Source organism: Acipenser ruthenus, chromosome 37 (genome assembly GCF_902713425.1).
Source record: "Acipenser ruthenus chromosome 37, fAciRut3.2 maternal haplotype, whole genome shotgun sequence".
NCBI classification, from domain to species: Eukaryota; Metazoa; Chordata; class Actinopteri; order Acipenseriformes; family Acipenseridae; genus Acipenser; species Acipenser ruthenus.
Window position 1 is genome coordinate 8,841,909 of NC_081225.1, and position 16,677 is coordinate 8,858,585.

Below are 16,677 nucleotides of genomic sequence, written 5' to 3' on the forward strand. Positions count from 1 at the left end.
ACAAAAAAGGGTCCAAACTCCAATTCTGGTACAGGTCATCAGGGAGTACATGTACACTGGAAGAATGCAACAATAACAACAAATGAATGGGAGGGAAATACTGGCACAGCCATGTGTAGCAGTGACTGTACTTTAATGCATGCCTTTTTAATTGCAATATCCAAGTAAATGGTTTATCGTGCTCATTTCAGTATTTTAATTGAATATGCTGCTATGAGTGCAGTTCTGTGTATTCTGGGCTGCCAACGCATACTTTATTTACAACATAACTGAAAAATGCGGCACGCTATCAAGACCAAAACCAGAACACAGCTCTGCACATGGTTTTCATGAAAGGAACAAGCAAATTCCTAAAAGCTCTCCCAGCTCGTCGCCCATGTCCTCACGGGAACACCACCTGCACTATTGCCATGATCAATCTGAAAGCAATCCCATAGCCTGACTCTGGTGAGTATCATATGGACTGCAAAGACACTGAAGGCATCTCAAAGCTCAAAAAGGCTCTTTATTACAAGCGCCTCCATTAACTGCACTGTAACTCACACTTTACCTTATTCAAGCTAATGCAAAACGAACAAAACTCACGTCGCTGTGGCTGCAACAGTAAACTTGTGTGATGCCAACCAAATAAAATAAGGAAAATACATTTAGATTTGCCGATGGTTCACAAAAGGATCCCCCCGTGCACAACACATTATATAGGAGGCTGTGTGATCCAGTGGTTAAAGAAAAGGGCTTGTAACCAGGAGGTCCCCGGTTCAAATCCCACCTCAGCCACTGACTCATTGTGTGACCCTGAGCAAGTCACTTTACCTCCTTATGATCCGTCTTTCGGGTGAGACGTAGTTGTAAGTGACTCTGCAGCTGATGCATAGTTCACACACCCAACTCTCTGTAAGTTGCCTTGGATAAAGGTGTCTGCTAAATAAATAAGTAAATAAAATTCACAACTAAAACTTTGGAAATGATGTAATTTGAAAGGTCATTTTATTTAAATGTACACAGGGATATTTTGAGCGATACACCATATTACACGATTCTTTGCCTAATTTGTACAGGAGAATTTATTTTACAAAGGTCACACACAGTGTGGAAATGGTGTGTGTTGGGGGGGGGGGGGGAGGAAATGCAAGAACTTTAGATGAATGTGATTCCATTACAATTATATATATTTTTTTATATCTTCAACTATCTTCTGTGTTATGACTGTATTGTTCAACAGAAGGCTGTGGGAATCCATGTATCCACTTGAGAAATGGCAAACCACTTGTGGCTAGTTTGTAGTTAACCTGACAGTGTTTTGCATTGGTCTACCACTGGAACTTGGCACCACAGCAGAACTGGAGCCCTCAATTGTAGTATTGCTCAGATCATTTTACATTTCAATGAGGAAAGGTCTGAATTAAGGTATTACTGTAACCGCCAAGTAATTTTGAAAATGTGTTTTTTTGGAACTGGAACAAGTACTGTGTAGTGTTATGCTTAAAGCCACAGCTACGGGCTACCAATCCCTATTGAGGCATTTAAACACTCATAGTTGAAAACATTTGTCTTCAGAAACGGATGCGGGCTTTGTTCCAGATATATTCTTCACATTCCTGTATGGGAGAGATATCCAGATGGTCCGCATCTGGCAGTTAAAAAAAGGGACACAAATTAAGGGGGAAAAAGGAAAGAATAAACGTCTTTTCACACTATAGACAATGTGCAAACATTCAGTTGAAAATTGTGTCTGACAAATCTCATTTAAGTTGGGAATAAGCTAATATTGATAGAAAACAAAATGCTTTATAGAGAGCGTGGGGACACGTAATAAAACATTTTAAAATTGTCCCCATTTAGTTTAATTCAACAGACAAGTGGTGGTATCATTAACTCACTATTGCCTATATTAAAGTTTAACGTCACATTGGTACAGTGCTTCTGGGCATTTGGTTACCAGGTTATGAAGTAAAGCACAGGGTGTAGTTTAGTGAAATTGACGATTGTCTCCTTCCTTTATAAAAGATTAACCCTAAATACTTGGTGCTTTCTCTCTAATGCAGCGATCACAAAAGGTTTTGATTTGATTTATTTTTTTGCATGAGAAAGGGTTCATGTATTGGATTAAGAGGTAACTCCCACAATGTCAACCTTCATTCAGTGGCAGCTACCAAGAGCATTCAAGCCAGGGCAATTTGAACCCTCCTAACCCCCCCCCCCCCCCCCCAATATTTTACATTGAGAATCATTCAGCACTTCCAGGGTTAACAGTTTCTTCTCTGCAATGAAGACTTTGTTTCAGTGCCAACCCCACTGTAGCTCGTAATCAGGGGGCTTGTCTTGTACATTCGCAGGAGAAAGGCTCATAGCAGGGCAGGGTCTTCAGTCAGCCTATTTCAACATGAAGAACACAGGTTGCTTGGCATCAATGGTGCTTGTCCTATCTATCTGAAATTGAGAATCTAGCGGCACATGACTCCTCCTATCAACTCTGCCTCTGTTTCTGCTGGGCACAGGGACTCACTTGCTTTCACACACCCTATAACATTGCTTGCCTTGGCACTGCGGTCGCTCGAGTCCATTGCTTTGCTGTTGTCTGCACAGTGGATTCTTGTAATGCAATTTGTGCGCTACATATATTAGCTGCTCCATTGATTTCCAGCTTGCAAAGGCAAAAACAGACTCTCCTTTGTTTTGTTTTTTTAAGTTAGTCTTTTTCTTTGTGGCAACATGCGCTTGTCCTTTGATTTTATAAAATGTATTTTATTAAACATGCTCTTAATATCACTCATCTATGTCAACCTCCAAATATTATCACCACATTGAAATGTTTAATGGGAGTCAATGAGGAAAGCTCCTGCTAATATTACTTCAGTTATATATCCCACTCTGGTTAATATCATATATCAGTTTTACGACTGATTTCCATCCCCCAATTCATATCACAAAGACGAAAGACTAGAATGGTGTTGTACAGTACTGAAATGTGCTGATAAAGTAGCACAAAATCAGATATTTTCAAGTATTGACTTTATGAACGAAATTGCAATCAAAGCAATAGTACCATGGTATATTTTGAGATCCACAGAAAACAAACAAACAAACATAGTTGTGTCAACACTGTGTTTTAATGTAAAAGGTTCCCCTTTTTTTGGTTTGTTTTAGCAAACTCTTGCTAGTCACACCTACTGCTCAGAACTGATATTAAAACAGTGTGCACAATGTATCCTTTAAACAAGATCCACGCACACCCACCCCCCTCCCCGTACAATCAAGGTTTCCATTGCCAAGCCTAGCAAAGGTTGTTATTAATAAGAATGAACACGTGTTGATTAGGATGTGTTCAAAGTAGATTGGCAAACATGTCTGCCTTCATTATTTACAACAGTATCAGCATTATTTACAACAGTATCAGTCACCACAAAAACCACTTGGAAGTTTCAGTGAATCATTTGCCACGCATCAGTAGCTGAATCCTAGCAATATGTTGTCAGCAGTGGGTTCTTGATAAGGGCTTTATTAATTGCATGTGGAAGGACATATTGACTGGATGGATCACCACGTGTCATATAATCGGATTTTCTCCGGCTGTGTGAAACCCCCCCACCCCCACGCGTTTTCTTTTCAACTTTTATTACGTACACAAGGCTTCTGTGGATCTTTGGGGGAAAACAAAACGCTTCAATATTTTTCTTGGTCAGAGCCATACGAAATCTTTCAGTCACCACTGTGGAGAATGTTTTGGTAGTCCTGAGCTGTCATTTCTGCAATTAGTCATATGCAGTTTGTGTGTTGTTTGGCCATCATTTGTAGGGTGGAGAAGCAGAAAGCTACTCCAGCCAGTTGAAATGTAGTAAGGCTGTGTGGTCCAGCGGTTAAAGAAACGGACTTATAACCAAGAGGTCCCTGGTTCAAATCCCACCTCAGCCACTGACTCATTGTGTGACCCTGAGCAAGTCACTTTACCTCCTTATGATCCATCTTTTGGGTGAGACGTAGTTGTAAGTGACTCTGCAGCTGATGCATAGTTCACACACCCTCGTCTCTGTAAGTCGCCTTGGATAAAGGCGTCTGCTAAATAAACAATATATTTTTATTAGTAAAATTAGAATGTAGCTTCAAATGTCAATTGAATTGCTTTTTTATATTCCCTTACTATTTATTTCAATCATTCTGAATGGTCGGGGACGGAAATAAGACACCTATTGCATAGCAGTTTCACTCATTCCAGGTATTGCTAAGAGCTTGATTACCATAGTGTATGGGTAACAAGCTCAGGTGTGTCTGATTAAACTGAGTAAAACCAGGAATGGATCCAACTGCTATGCAATGAGATCCTTTTCTCTAAATGTGCCTGTGCCAGGATAGGGTGAGGGGTGGTGTAATTATAATAACAGACACAGTCCAACAAGAAAAGAACAGGTTTCTTATTTATTTATTTTTAAACACAATAAACCAGAGTGACTGGGAGGCACGGCAACAACAGGCTGTGAGTCTCGTCCTGAACAACCGTCCGTGATATTTCAGGTCTCCTTCTCCTTGCTGTAGCGATCTGTTTCAGAGCAAACCCAGCCATTGTAGTCAGTGGACTACCAATCACAGTATGACCAGTATTTTTAAAGCACTTAACTCGGGTGACGCAGCTGCCGGATTTGTACTGCCCTCTTTAAAGAGATGGTGCCTCCCACAAAAGTGACTCGCGTCATGATCACGTGATCTGAAAAGAATCATTAACTTTGCTCAGCGCCCTCTACCTGTTGGGCGGCTGAATTCTAGACCGAAACTATCTTGACTCATCACAGTGCCTTTACCTGGCTTTGGGCTTGTCTGGAGAATCCTAAATGCCGGCACTGAACAGCCTTCCTCATTCCATTCAAATCATGTGAATTTTCAACTCTGCTGGCCCCGCCCACTTTACACAGCTCTACAGACACAGCAGGAGGGGCTGACAGAGTTAAAAGGTCACAGTCTCATTATTGGTTTGTCTGGATTGAAGAAGGCTGTTCAGTCCCTGCATTTAGGATTCTGCAGACAAGCTGAAAACCAGGTGAAAATGCAAAAAAAAGCAATTCAAATGACAATTGAACCTACTTGCTCATTATTAGTCTTAGGAATTACAGTTTGAGAAGACGCAAGGGTAACACTTTAAATTTAAACCTGACAGAACGTTTGGAACTCAAACAAGCATTGATTAATCTCATCGATTACTGTTCATGACCTAGTACAGAACGAAAGACTCCAAGTATGAGCTCCTGAAACAGTAATAACGGTTTTAAATGTATTTAAATATAGCAATAATATAGCAATAATGACTTCAGCCAAGTTAGTTTCCAGGAGAACTAATAAACGTCTGGTTATTCATTTGGGTCACCAACTCTCCCAGACAGTCATTAATCCACAGGAAATACCTCAACTGTCATTGCTTAAAGAGTAAGTCATTTTCTTTCTTTTTTGTTTTGTTTTTCCATTTCCATTAATATTGAATCGTGTTTGGTATCATTCTGGGTGGTTCTGTTGCCCCAATATTGAGATCATATTTTACGTGTAAAAATTCACAGACCCAGATTAGCAATCTTGGACTACCTAATATTACCTGAGGTCTTTACCTGGCTTACATTGAGCTTGTCTGAAGAATCCTAAATGCCAGGACCAAACAGCCTTCCTCGTTTCATTCATATCATGTGACAATGTGACTTTTCTAGTCATTGAGAGGTCACATTGATATTTTTAAATGGACACATTTTAGGACAGTACATAAACAAACAACAGATGGAAATCATAGCTGTCCTGCCTGCCCATGGTGACACTACATCTTATTGGCAAAAAAACACCAGTTTGTATACGTGACTGGAAACATTTGTTTCTTTATAAGTATAACTTGGATCTGGTTCTAATCAGCGCAAGCAAGTCTGGTATTAATTGAAATTGAATAAGCCACTGGAGGAGAATGGTAGTATAGTGAGCTGATTAAACATCAGCTCTTGTCAATGCTGACACTGGGAAGGGACCGTGCAGATAGATGCTTGAGGCTACAGCCTGACCTGCACTGAATCCGTGGGAGAGGAGCTTGCACACAAAGCAATTGCAAAGTAATTCTTGCCAAACTGAATTTCGTGTGGGACTTTAGCATTAAATAAATGGAAAAAAATGTGCTGGAGCAAGTCCAGGCAGATTTAACTCAAAAAAGACGTCAGAAAACAGTCGTTGAGCAACTCGTAAAGTTTGTAATTGCAGGGGAGGGGGGGGGGGGGGGGGGGGGAAATGTATGACATTTGAGCAGTAAAGCACATAAAAGTCGGCATTTTTATTTGTAATCAACAAAGGTAACATAAGTTTGCAGGAAAACAAGCCGCTTGCCAACAATTCCTCCGAATCCTACACTCTTCACATGGCGCGTCACCATAAAAATAAATCTTTTAAACTGCGTGGTGAGACAGCGAACAAATATGTGCGCTTAATATTTAAATAAAAAGGTTATATGAACTGAACTCAGCTTCCTAGTGCTTGCATTGTTGTAATGGTCTTTGCTTTTGTCCTATTCTGATTTTCCTAGTATATTATAAACTGGCGCTTCCTGGTGATGCTTCTTGTTTAAAAAATGTAAGATCTTCAGCACAACAGCAGTATTTATGGAACCTAGTCTGAGCTACAAACTGCTAACTCATGCAACAACTGCAGAACCTCAAATGCTTTTCATTGGTTTCAGAAAAGTGGGACTTAAGTGCACTGATGTCTTTTTTTTTGCAATTAAGTTTTTATTGAAAAATTATATACAAACTGAACAGAAAGACATTGGAAAGATTCCCCAGCCCCCCCCCCTTGTTACAGGGGTTGACGAGAAATAAATGAGCAGTGCATACTGGTCACAACAATAGTAACTTCCTAAATGCAGTTGCCGAGTCTCTCCACATCAGCAGAGTTGAAGCTTTGGCTCCATTGACTCTGGTTGAAGACATCGCCAAAAAAATAATGTCTATAAACACCTGTAGCCAGTGCTGCATGGAGAGTTGATGAGGAGGGAGCCAGCGCTGCACAATCATATTCTTTGCATGCTTGCCAGCCACAATCTACGCTCATTCTCAGAGAGAGGAAATTTAGAAACATCACCCAGGAGAAAAAGGGCAGGGTCCAGTGGGAAGCGCCTCCCCATAATAGCAGAAATGGAATCGACTACCTACCCCCAAAAAAGCTGAACATCTGGGCATCCCATAGTATATGCATTAGAGTGCCTGGTACTCCTAGGTTGCACAAAGTACAACGAGGATGAGGGGCTAGCCCCATAAAGTGTCTTTTACGAGGGGTCAAATAAGTTCTGTGGCATATTTTAAAGTGAATAAATTGGTGATTTGGAGTCTTAGACGCTCCAAAAACACTACCCCACACCACTTCCCAATCTATAATCCCTCCCGACTGCACTATATCCTTCTCCCATAGCTTTAAACAAGAGAGAGGAGCAGGGGAGTGTGCAGTGAGATGTTTATATATATGGGAGACTAAGCCCTCAGGTGCTGCCCCCAGGACCCAATCCACTACTGGGTGACAGATTAAGTTGGAACCCCAGGGAACCCCAGGGAACCCCATATGTTTTTAAAGCAGATCTCAGTCTAAAATAAAAAAAAAACTAAAAGGTGCTAGGGATACTATAGCGAGAAACTAGGTCCTGGAACTCTAGGATAGACTCCTGACCGACTACATCGTTCAACACGTTTATACCCAAGGAGTCCAAGGAAAGGGGTTTACCACCAGTTAAATTATTAACATTGTTCCAAATGGGCGAATGTCTGTGCCACTTAATTCTTTCCACTGCCAGAAAAGTTTGCACAGTGTATGTGATTATGGGGCCATAGTTCAGGGAACACCTTTTGTAAGTAAGACCAGAGAACAGTACACTTGGGTTCATCCATTGGCTTAATGTACGTAGTAAGAAAGACCAGTGGTAAAATTTAAAATTTGGACAGACCCAACCGCCTTGTGCTTTATTGCGTTGTAATAAAGACCATTTAATACAAGGGTGTTTACCATTCCAGATAAATTCTCAACAAGGAATTGAGTTTTGACCAGTAGTCCACCGGTGGAGGCAATGGGAGCATTGAACTAATAAAATGAATACGGGGAAGAATATTCATTTTAAATCGAGGCAATACGGACAGGAACTGATAGTAGTAGCATCCATCTGTTCAAATCCCACTCAATTTTTTTTAGCGCTTTTGTGTAATTATTATTTTGCAATTGTTGATATGGAGGGACGTATCTCAATACCCAAATAAGTTACTTGACGTGAAACTGGAATGATGGGGGGGGGATTAACTCTGCCTGCCTCCGAGTAGCATTAACACTGATTTTGACCAGTTAATTTTATAACCAGCTATTAAACCAAAATTTTCAAATATCTTAAGTATATTTGGAAGAGCGCGCTCTAAATCGGACACATATAAAAAAGTGTGTCATCGACATATAATGAAATTGAGTGGCAGGACGATCCAATTTTTACTGGTGAAACTAAGGAGCTTTGGTGGATAAATTGGGCTAAGGGTTCTAGTGACAAGTCAAAAAGTAGAGGGGAGAGAGGGCACCCTTGTCTGGATCCACGAAAGATACTAAATAAGTCTGAAAAGATTCCACCTGTGGAAACTCTCGCAGAAGGGTTAAAGTACAAAACTTTTATCATTCTAATAAAATTTGGACCGAAAGCAAATCTCTTTAAAGCACACCATAAACATTGCCATTCCAAAGGGTCGAAAGCTTTTTCAGCATCGAGAAATAATAGCCCACTCGGTGAATTCAATTTTTCAGCTATATTTTCAGCAATAACATGTAATAAGCGACGAATATTGTTGGATGCTTATCGACCCTTAATAAAGCCGGTTTGGTCAGGATTAATCAAACCATTGAGAGCAATAACCCAAGCGTACATTTTAAAGCAACCCTTTGCAATTGCAGAATTTATGGTGAATAACCAGATTGGGCCCAGTGTATCCCACAATGCTAGATATAGTTCAGCCGGCAAACCGTCGATCCCAGGGGAGCTGCCTTTTTTAGTGGTTTTTACAGCTTGATGTAATTCGTCTATTGAGATTGGGAAGTGCACTGATGTCTTCAAATGTAGCCCTGTTGCAATGGCATGAGTTGGTTATCATTAACCCCTTAAGGAATTGAACGGTTGTTCAAATGGTTTCATCATGAAATACATTTGAGAGTGACTTGAGTAAACTAGCAGATCCAACTTGTCAGTACATTTTAAATCCTTTTCCTGTGCACTTCATTGCAAAAAATAAGAAAATTAGCATAATTTGTATTTGTGGGACAGAAATGTCCCTCGTACCTTAAAGAGTAATTAGCGGGGTTCCAAAAAATATAGCGTTACACGTCCCCGCTTCAACTGTTTAAATAACGTACCTGTAATATTTATTTGCATTGTTAACATCCTGACAATTTTAGACACTTTAAAGTCTGTTTCAAAGCTCTTTTCAAAATGTCTGCTCTAGAGCACTGGGGTTTGAGAACCTCTAAAAATCACTGCAGGAAGAACGATTAAGAAAAATAAAAAAGCATAACAAGTGCTTTTCTGTTCCGTACCACATCATGGATCATTACTGCTGTGTAACCTGTTTGACAATGTGGGCAATAACCCTTACACTATCAGTGCACTAGAGCGGACATTTTGAAAAGGGCTTTGAAACAGACTTATAAGTGTAAGGATGTTAAGTTATAAGTGTCAGGATGTTAATAATGAAAAGAAAAATGACAAGTATGCTATTTAAACAGTGGTAGCAACACGTGGGGACGTGCCACGCTATATTTTTCAGATCCCTGGTACTTATAAACAGGTTGCTACTGTATACACAGGTGTGCCACTGAAAAAGATTAAATTACAAGCTGATGTCTAATCTAGTGAAACAAAGTGTGACCAGACTTCCAAACTCTCGTTAATTCTACACTCTAGAATTCTAATAAATTCTCTTGGTTTCACTTCCTGCTCCAGTCCGTGGCTCATCACTGCACATAGCGCCCCTGTCAGTGCAGTGTGGATCTCACCCCTGAGATCATGCCAGTGCTTGTTACAGCAACAGTTGCTGAAACATGGCCTTGTAACACTGTGAGATTTTTCTCAATGACCAGTTTGCTGATGTGTTTCATTCTGCACTGTGAAGTTATTAGCAGACCCCTGGTGACACAGAAAGGAAGTTGAACAGGAAATTACTTTTATCTAAGAGGGGAGGGGGAGACCATAATAATTCATTAACTATACTGAACTTTTTTCCTACAACGGGGCATGTACAGGTATTAAACAATGCTGCAACACCTTTAAAAGAGTGTAGGGCCATCATGGGCCACCAGGACGACACCAATAAGGCCAGGGTGTTTAAATTGTTCAGAATGGATGCATGATTTTTCCTCAATGATTCATAGTTTTTCCAATTTTTTTGTTCATCCCTTGTAGGAATCTTTATTTTGCGTTAATTCTAAAAATCCTCCCGGTTGTGCACTTCCATTCACAATAAAGCTCTCAAAATGTGTAGTTTTGAGAAAAACACTTGATATAGAAAACAGTATTATTATTTTTTTTTACCTTGGCAGAGCACCACCAGGTGGGCAACTGAAGCAACTGTGGGTTTTCTGATTGGGTTCTGAACTGCTTTTGTACAATATTTTTGGACTTGTCTAGAACAGATCACCTGACCGGTCTCAGCGATACAAGCAAAGATCACACAACAAAACTGGCTTTTGCTAATACCGCAGTCTCTGTACCTCTACAGTCTACTTTACCTAGATTGCTCCAGTAAAAACCCAACTGTATAAATGGGGAATTGTATGTAAAAATAATGTAATTGTATGTAAAAATAATGTGATATCTTGTAACAATTGTAAGTTGCCCTGGACAAAGGCGTCTGCTAAGAAATGAATAATAATAATAATAATAATAATAATAATAATAATAATAATAATAATAATAATAATAATAATAAATAGCCAGTTATTTTCTCCCAATTTGGCATATTCAATTATTTTTAGGCTCAGCTCATCGCTATCACCCCCGCGCTGACGACGAACAAACGCTGTCCTCCGAAGCGTGTGCCGTCAGCCGACCTCTTTTTTTCACACTTCAGACTCACCGTGCAACCACCTCAGAGCTACAGCGTCGGAGGACAACGCAGCTCTGGGCAGTTTACAGGCAAGCCCACAGGCGCCCGGCCAGACTACAGGGGTCGCTGGTGCACGGTGAGCCGAGGACACCCTGGCCGACCTAGGCCCTCCCCTCCCCTCCCCTCCACTCCCGTCCCCGGGTCGCCAATTGTGCACCGCCCCCTGGGAGCTCCCGTCTACGGTCGGCAATAGAATATCCGGCGACCTCCAGGTTATAGGGCGCATCCACTCCAACTCGGAGTGCCTTTACCAGGTGCGCCACTCGGGAGCACCCGAATAAACCATTTGAATTTGAGTTTGATGATTAAGAGGTTCTCAGGTTAAACCATACTGTATCAGTTTTGAATCGGTTAGCAACCAATTGCTAGAGGTGCCAAAAAGGTGTTCTTTTAAGCAAAGTTCCTGTTCCTGGGAAAATTCAGTTTCTCCACAAGGTTGTTCCCTAAGCCGAAGTGTTCTCTTTGGTGTTCACGGTGACTACTGCATCAAACCAACTCTTTGTTAAACCCAGCTCATCATGACCTGCCAGCAGGATTTCCACAAGCACAGAATGTGTCTCACTCTAGTGGTCTGCAGGGGCATTGCTACTAGTTCAAATATACTGTGCAGCAGTCCCATCCCACCCTATGTATTAGCAGGTGTCAATTACTATGCTTTTTTGTTGCTGTGTACAGGGGTTGGACTCAAAATTGGAAACACCTGTGTCATGTAGCACACACTTATCTAAACAAACTATCCCTCCCAGTACTGATTAATTGCATCCCTGACATGTATTTGTGTACTATATAAAAGCTGCATCTCCCTGTTGCAAGTCAGTTACAGTGCTTGGATGGAGAACTGATTATGTGCTTGGCTGGCAGGTGTTTCCGTATTCCGTATGCTTCACAAGGATCAGTCTTATTAAAGAGGCTTCCACTGCCAACACATTCAACCTCATTTCATTAAGCCTGGGGAAGGTTTCAAAGACGACACATTAATACTGAGAGCGCAGTGTCAAACCTCAAGGTACTACATTAAGTCGAATTGATTTCAGCTTGATCAAAAACTTCCAATAGTTTTTTTTATGCATCTTCTCATTCCTCCAGGCCAGTTTTGTCTAGTCAAAGTTTTGCACGCAAGTCAGGTTTGTGATAATCAACAGCTCTCTGGCTGCGGTCAGCAGCAGATTTCATTTAGTTTGTGACGCAGCTATGGGTTATAAAACCTGCACGGCCTTGGATTCTACAGGAAGAGGGTTTCCTATTAACATCAAGCATAACCTTTATAACCCACCTCCAGAAACTTGCCCATAAAGAGCTACAACACCCCCCTATCTGCTTTATATTCCCAACAACTGCGTGACTCATCCACAGTATACACAGACATTCATTTAGTAGAGAAATGGTCTGTGTAATGGGTTTTTTTTTCTGTTCAATGTTTAATCAATTCCTGCACTCGTTGCTCCTTATATAAGACAAGCTATTTGGTTTTATTACTAAATTCTTCCTTGCTTCATCAAATCCCCTTTCGGCAAGTGGCACTGGCACATTACTTTTTGGTCATCCAGTATCACGGTATTAATTGTATAAAAAGTACATACATAAAATGTAATGAAATCCATTGTGTGATACCCAAACAAGGAAGCTGGATTACACGTTATTTAAGATCCTTATTAGGTCCTATGTAGGTCTATGTAACATATAGTACTGCCCATATATATATATATATATATATATATATATATATATATATATATATATATATATATATATATATATATATATATATATATATATCACAAATCAAGGTAAATAAAGCTGTTACATCAATAATCTAAACCCCTTCAGTAAAATAAACACTGATCAATTCTGTGAAATATAATATTGGATTCCTGCCTATAGATATATTTTTTCATGTCTAGTTTAAAAACCGACCAAAACGACCTTAAATTACTACTACTACTACTACTACTACTACTACTACTACTACTACTACTACTACTACTAATAATAATAATAATAATAATAATAATAATAATAATAATGTACATATTTTAATCTGTGAAATGTTGGAGGGTATGTAGATATACCCCAGGCTTTGGCAACAAGCTTGTCCGTGCTTGGATAATCTAGAAGCAGTGATGTGGCCCAGAGGCCATATCAAATATTAATAATAATATGGCTGTCAGTACTTACAATCCAGAAGTTTCTTTACCAAATGTATTATTTATTTGGGAGTTTTGTCTAAGCGAGGGCTGCAAACTATCATCACGGTTGCGTTTATACTTGGTTTTGCAGCTGCTTTTTAAAAGCTATAGCTACACTCTTATTAAAAGAAAAAAGAAAAAAAAAGTTAGATAAAGCATATTATTATTACTCCTTGAGAAACCCGGATACCGTAAAGCTCTGTTTTAATAGTGCGCTGTTCTGCACTGTGAGTGTGTGAGTGTGTGAGCGTGCATTTGCCCTGAAACAATTTTCCACAAAACAGTGGTTGAATAGAAACAAACAAGCTACTAAATGGTTTCAGTCTTTCAAATTCTTAACCAAAACAAGATGCGCGTGTTGTATTTTTATCCCGCAATCAAACGTTTGCTCCGGGCTGCAACACGGTTGCATAGGGATTACTATAAAGAAGCCACAATAACTTTCCATGATGTGTGGCACAGCTAACTTGAGCAAGATGAAAGTGCAATAGCACAAACAGCATTCCAAACCTAACTTCACGCATGCAGGGCATCTGTGTTCATATATACTGTACATCATAGACTCGGTTAAAAATCAAATGCCTATCATTTTACATCTATAGATTAATTTGTTTTGAATGACTTAGACCTGGCACTGTCGGTTCAGTGATATATCGATGGAAAATTTGGCAGCAATTGTCATCGCTATTTTCATTTATAAAACTGGACAGCTTAACTTAAAAATAATTTTTCCTAACAATTATACAACAGATGGCGTTGCAGATATCAGGAAACCGGTCAATAAGGGGTGTCAGTCTTCATAGCGTGAATTGATTCCTGATTGCGCCGCATATTTGGAGAGCGCCTGTTTCCAGAGCTGGGTCATTGTTAGATGCGTATCAGAAGCATGATAAAGCTAAATTAAAATAATTAGTAGTAACTGCTTAGTCTCTTCCAGATGTCGAGTCGTTTAAGGTCTCTTGTTGTGTACATCCCAAAGTGGGTCGATTGTTTGATTCCATATGAGCTCAGCGTATATATTATGATCACTCTAAGAATGTCTAAGGGATCGATGTATCTTTGACAACAGCCCAAAACAACAAGCAAAAAACAAACTTATTGTTCATTAGGAAACTATTGTTTTCAAATATGTATTGTATTGGCTCACATATTATTACATCATCTGTAAAGATAAAGCAATTTCCATTGTAGCCAACTGCATACGTTGCTTGACGTGTCTTTTACGCACGACGCCCACGAGTTAATTGTTTCTGAATATCTTCCTTAAATCAATAATGGATGTGTTATTATATCTTACCTGCATCTAAAAAGGATATGACCTTCTTTAATGTGCGTAGGTCAGCTATAGATTTAAAAAAAACAGTTCTGGGTGCCCCTTTTAACACGTGAACAATAGTCAATTCAAAATTGCGTTTGATACTGTGCCTAAAGTTATGCCCAGTGAAACAAAATGACATTCTGTAAATTGCAATGTAATACCGTCAGGGGTAATTAATTGTAAACGGACAGGGGAGATATTGTTATATTACACACTGTAGAGATGTACAGAGCCTTAGGTCAATAGCCCTCATTCTTTCTCCAGTTCTAAGAATAGATTATTTCGAATCGATCTGCTTTGACAGTAAGCACTGAGAGAGCATGCAGCAAAACAAGTTTGCAGATCAGAGACGTATTCACCTAAACTGCAGTCAATATAACAGAGGGATAACACATAACTCACGTTAATACAGTGTTGCATATTTTGTATAAAAGGTATCGGTTCTGATAATTTTGGGGGTCCACAGGCAATCCAATTTGGGTCCCCCTTTAGAATACTCATGTAGATTAACATTTTTTAAACCAAATATAAATATATACCGGCACGTGTAGACAGTATAGGCACCATCCTTATACAAGTGCGTTGATATAAATGTATTTATACATTCACAGGTCTGAACCCTGCCTGCGGTACTCCGCACACGGACTCAGTGTGCCAGAACCTCGGTATGGTGCGTGGCGCCAGAGGTAACTGATATTTGGTTGAGGTGCCGTCTTGTTCCTAGGATAGTCAAAATCAATCTCGGAGATTACAGAAGAAACGTTTGGCGCAGGCAACAGACCTCGGGGTGGGGGCTTCGACATTCCATTGCGGGAAAGCAAAGCAGCTACGTTATTGGAAAAGCGCATCTGCGCGCACCAATTTTCAATGTTATAAAAATACGATTTAAAAAATGGTCTTTGCACCCGCACCCACCCTAAATTATACACACACACACACAATGCACTGTATAACTATACACAAACGCGTCTGTTTCAAAGGTAAGAAATTGTGGGACACAATAGCATTTGGAGGATACAGAATTAACGCTCCGGCGAATACTCTAGCAGTCTATGCGCAACGGGCATTAAAACACGCAATACATCGACTCGTCCATACATACCATACATAGCCTACATATTTATTGATACAGACAGAACACTGATGACAGATTAATATTGCCAAATTGAATAGGCACGCTTAAGAATATATAGTGAAACCAGAAGCACCCTCTTCTTTCACCGAGTAGCCTAGTCCCCCGTACGGATGTTTCTTGCAGCAGCAGCAGCAGCAGCAGCGAGAGAAGACGACCTGCAGCGATGCACACGGTCACAGCCAGGATTTACACAGCGTGAAACTCTACGGGCGGGGCCTTTGTCATTTTCATTGAGCGTGTCCGCTTCATTACCGCATGCCCTGCGTCTAACACAGCAGAGAGACAGGCGCTCATTATAGTTATAGGAACAGACTTTCACATTCACTAGGCTTATACTGTATTCTGTGTCAGATGGTTCCTTTCAGTGCTTTCCCTTTCTCCCTTCCTCCATCTACAGGGGACGTGAGTTGAATGTGAAGACTCTCTTTAACGTTAGGAATGAGCATTTGGGTATCCTTTGTTTTTAACCACATAGGTGCCGAATTAGATATAATGCAGGTTTCATTGTGGGGGTTTCTCCTATATAATATGGATGGCTATTAAATGCGGGTATTACAGTAAATCAAGTAGTTAAAATGTTAAAATAATAATCCCAATTCCAACAATGTTGTGTGAAAGGAAAAATAATCTTAAAATAACTTTGCACTCGAGTCAATGCATATACAGTTATCCATACAACATACCGTTATAAAAAAGGAAAAATTGAACCTAAATTCTGGTGAACAGCAAAGGGTTCAGTGTGAAATCAAATGCTTCTAAATAGATGCTTCGTGTAGGGATCCCTAATGTATGGTACCAATTGTGAAGTATTCAGTTTGGAACCCCCTAGGAGTATGAGAATGGTTCTAAATAGAACACATTTGGTTCTATTTTGTACTTAAACGCTTTGGAACCCTGTTTTTCTGGCACATC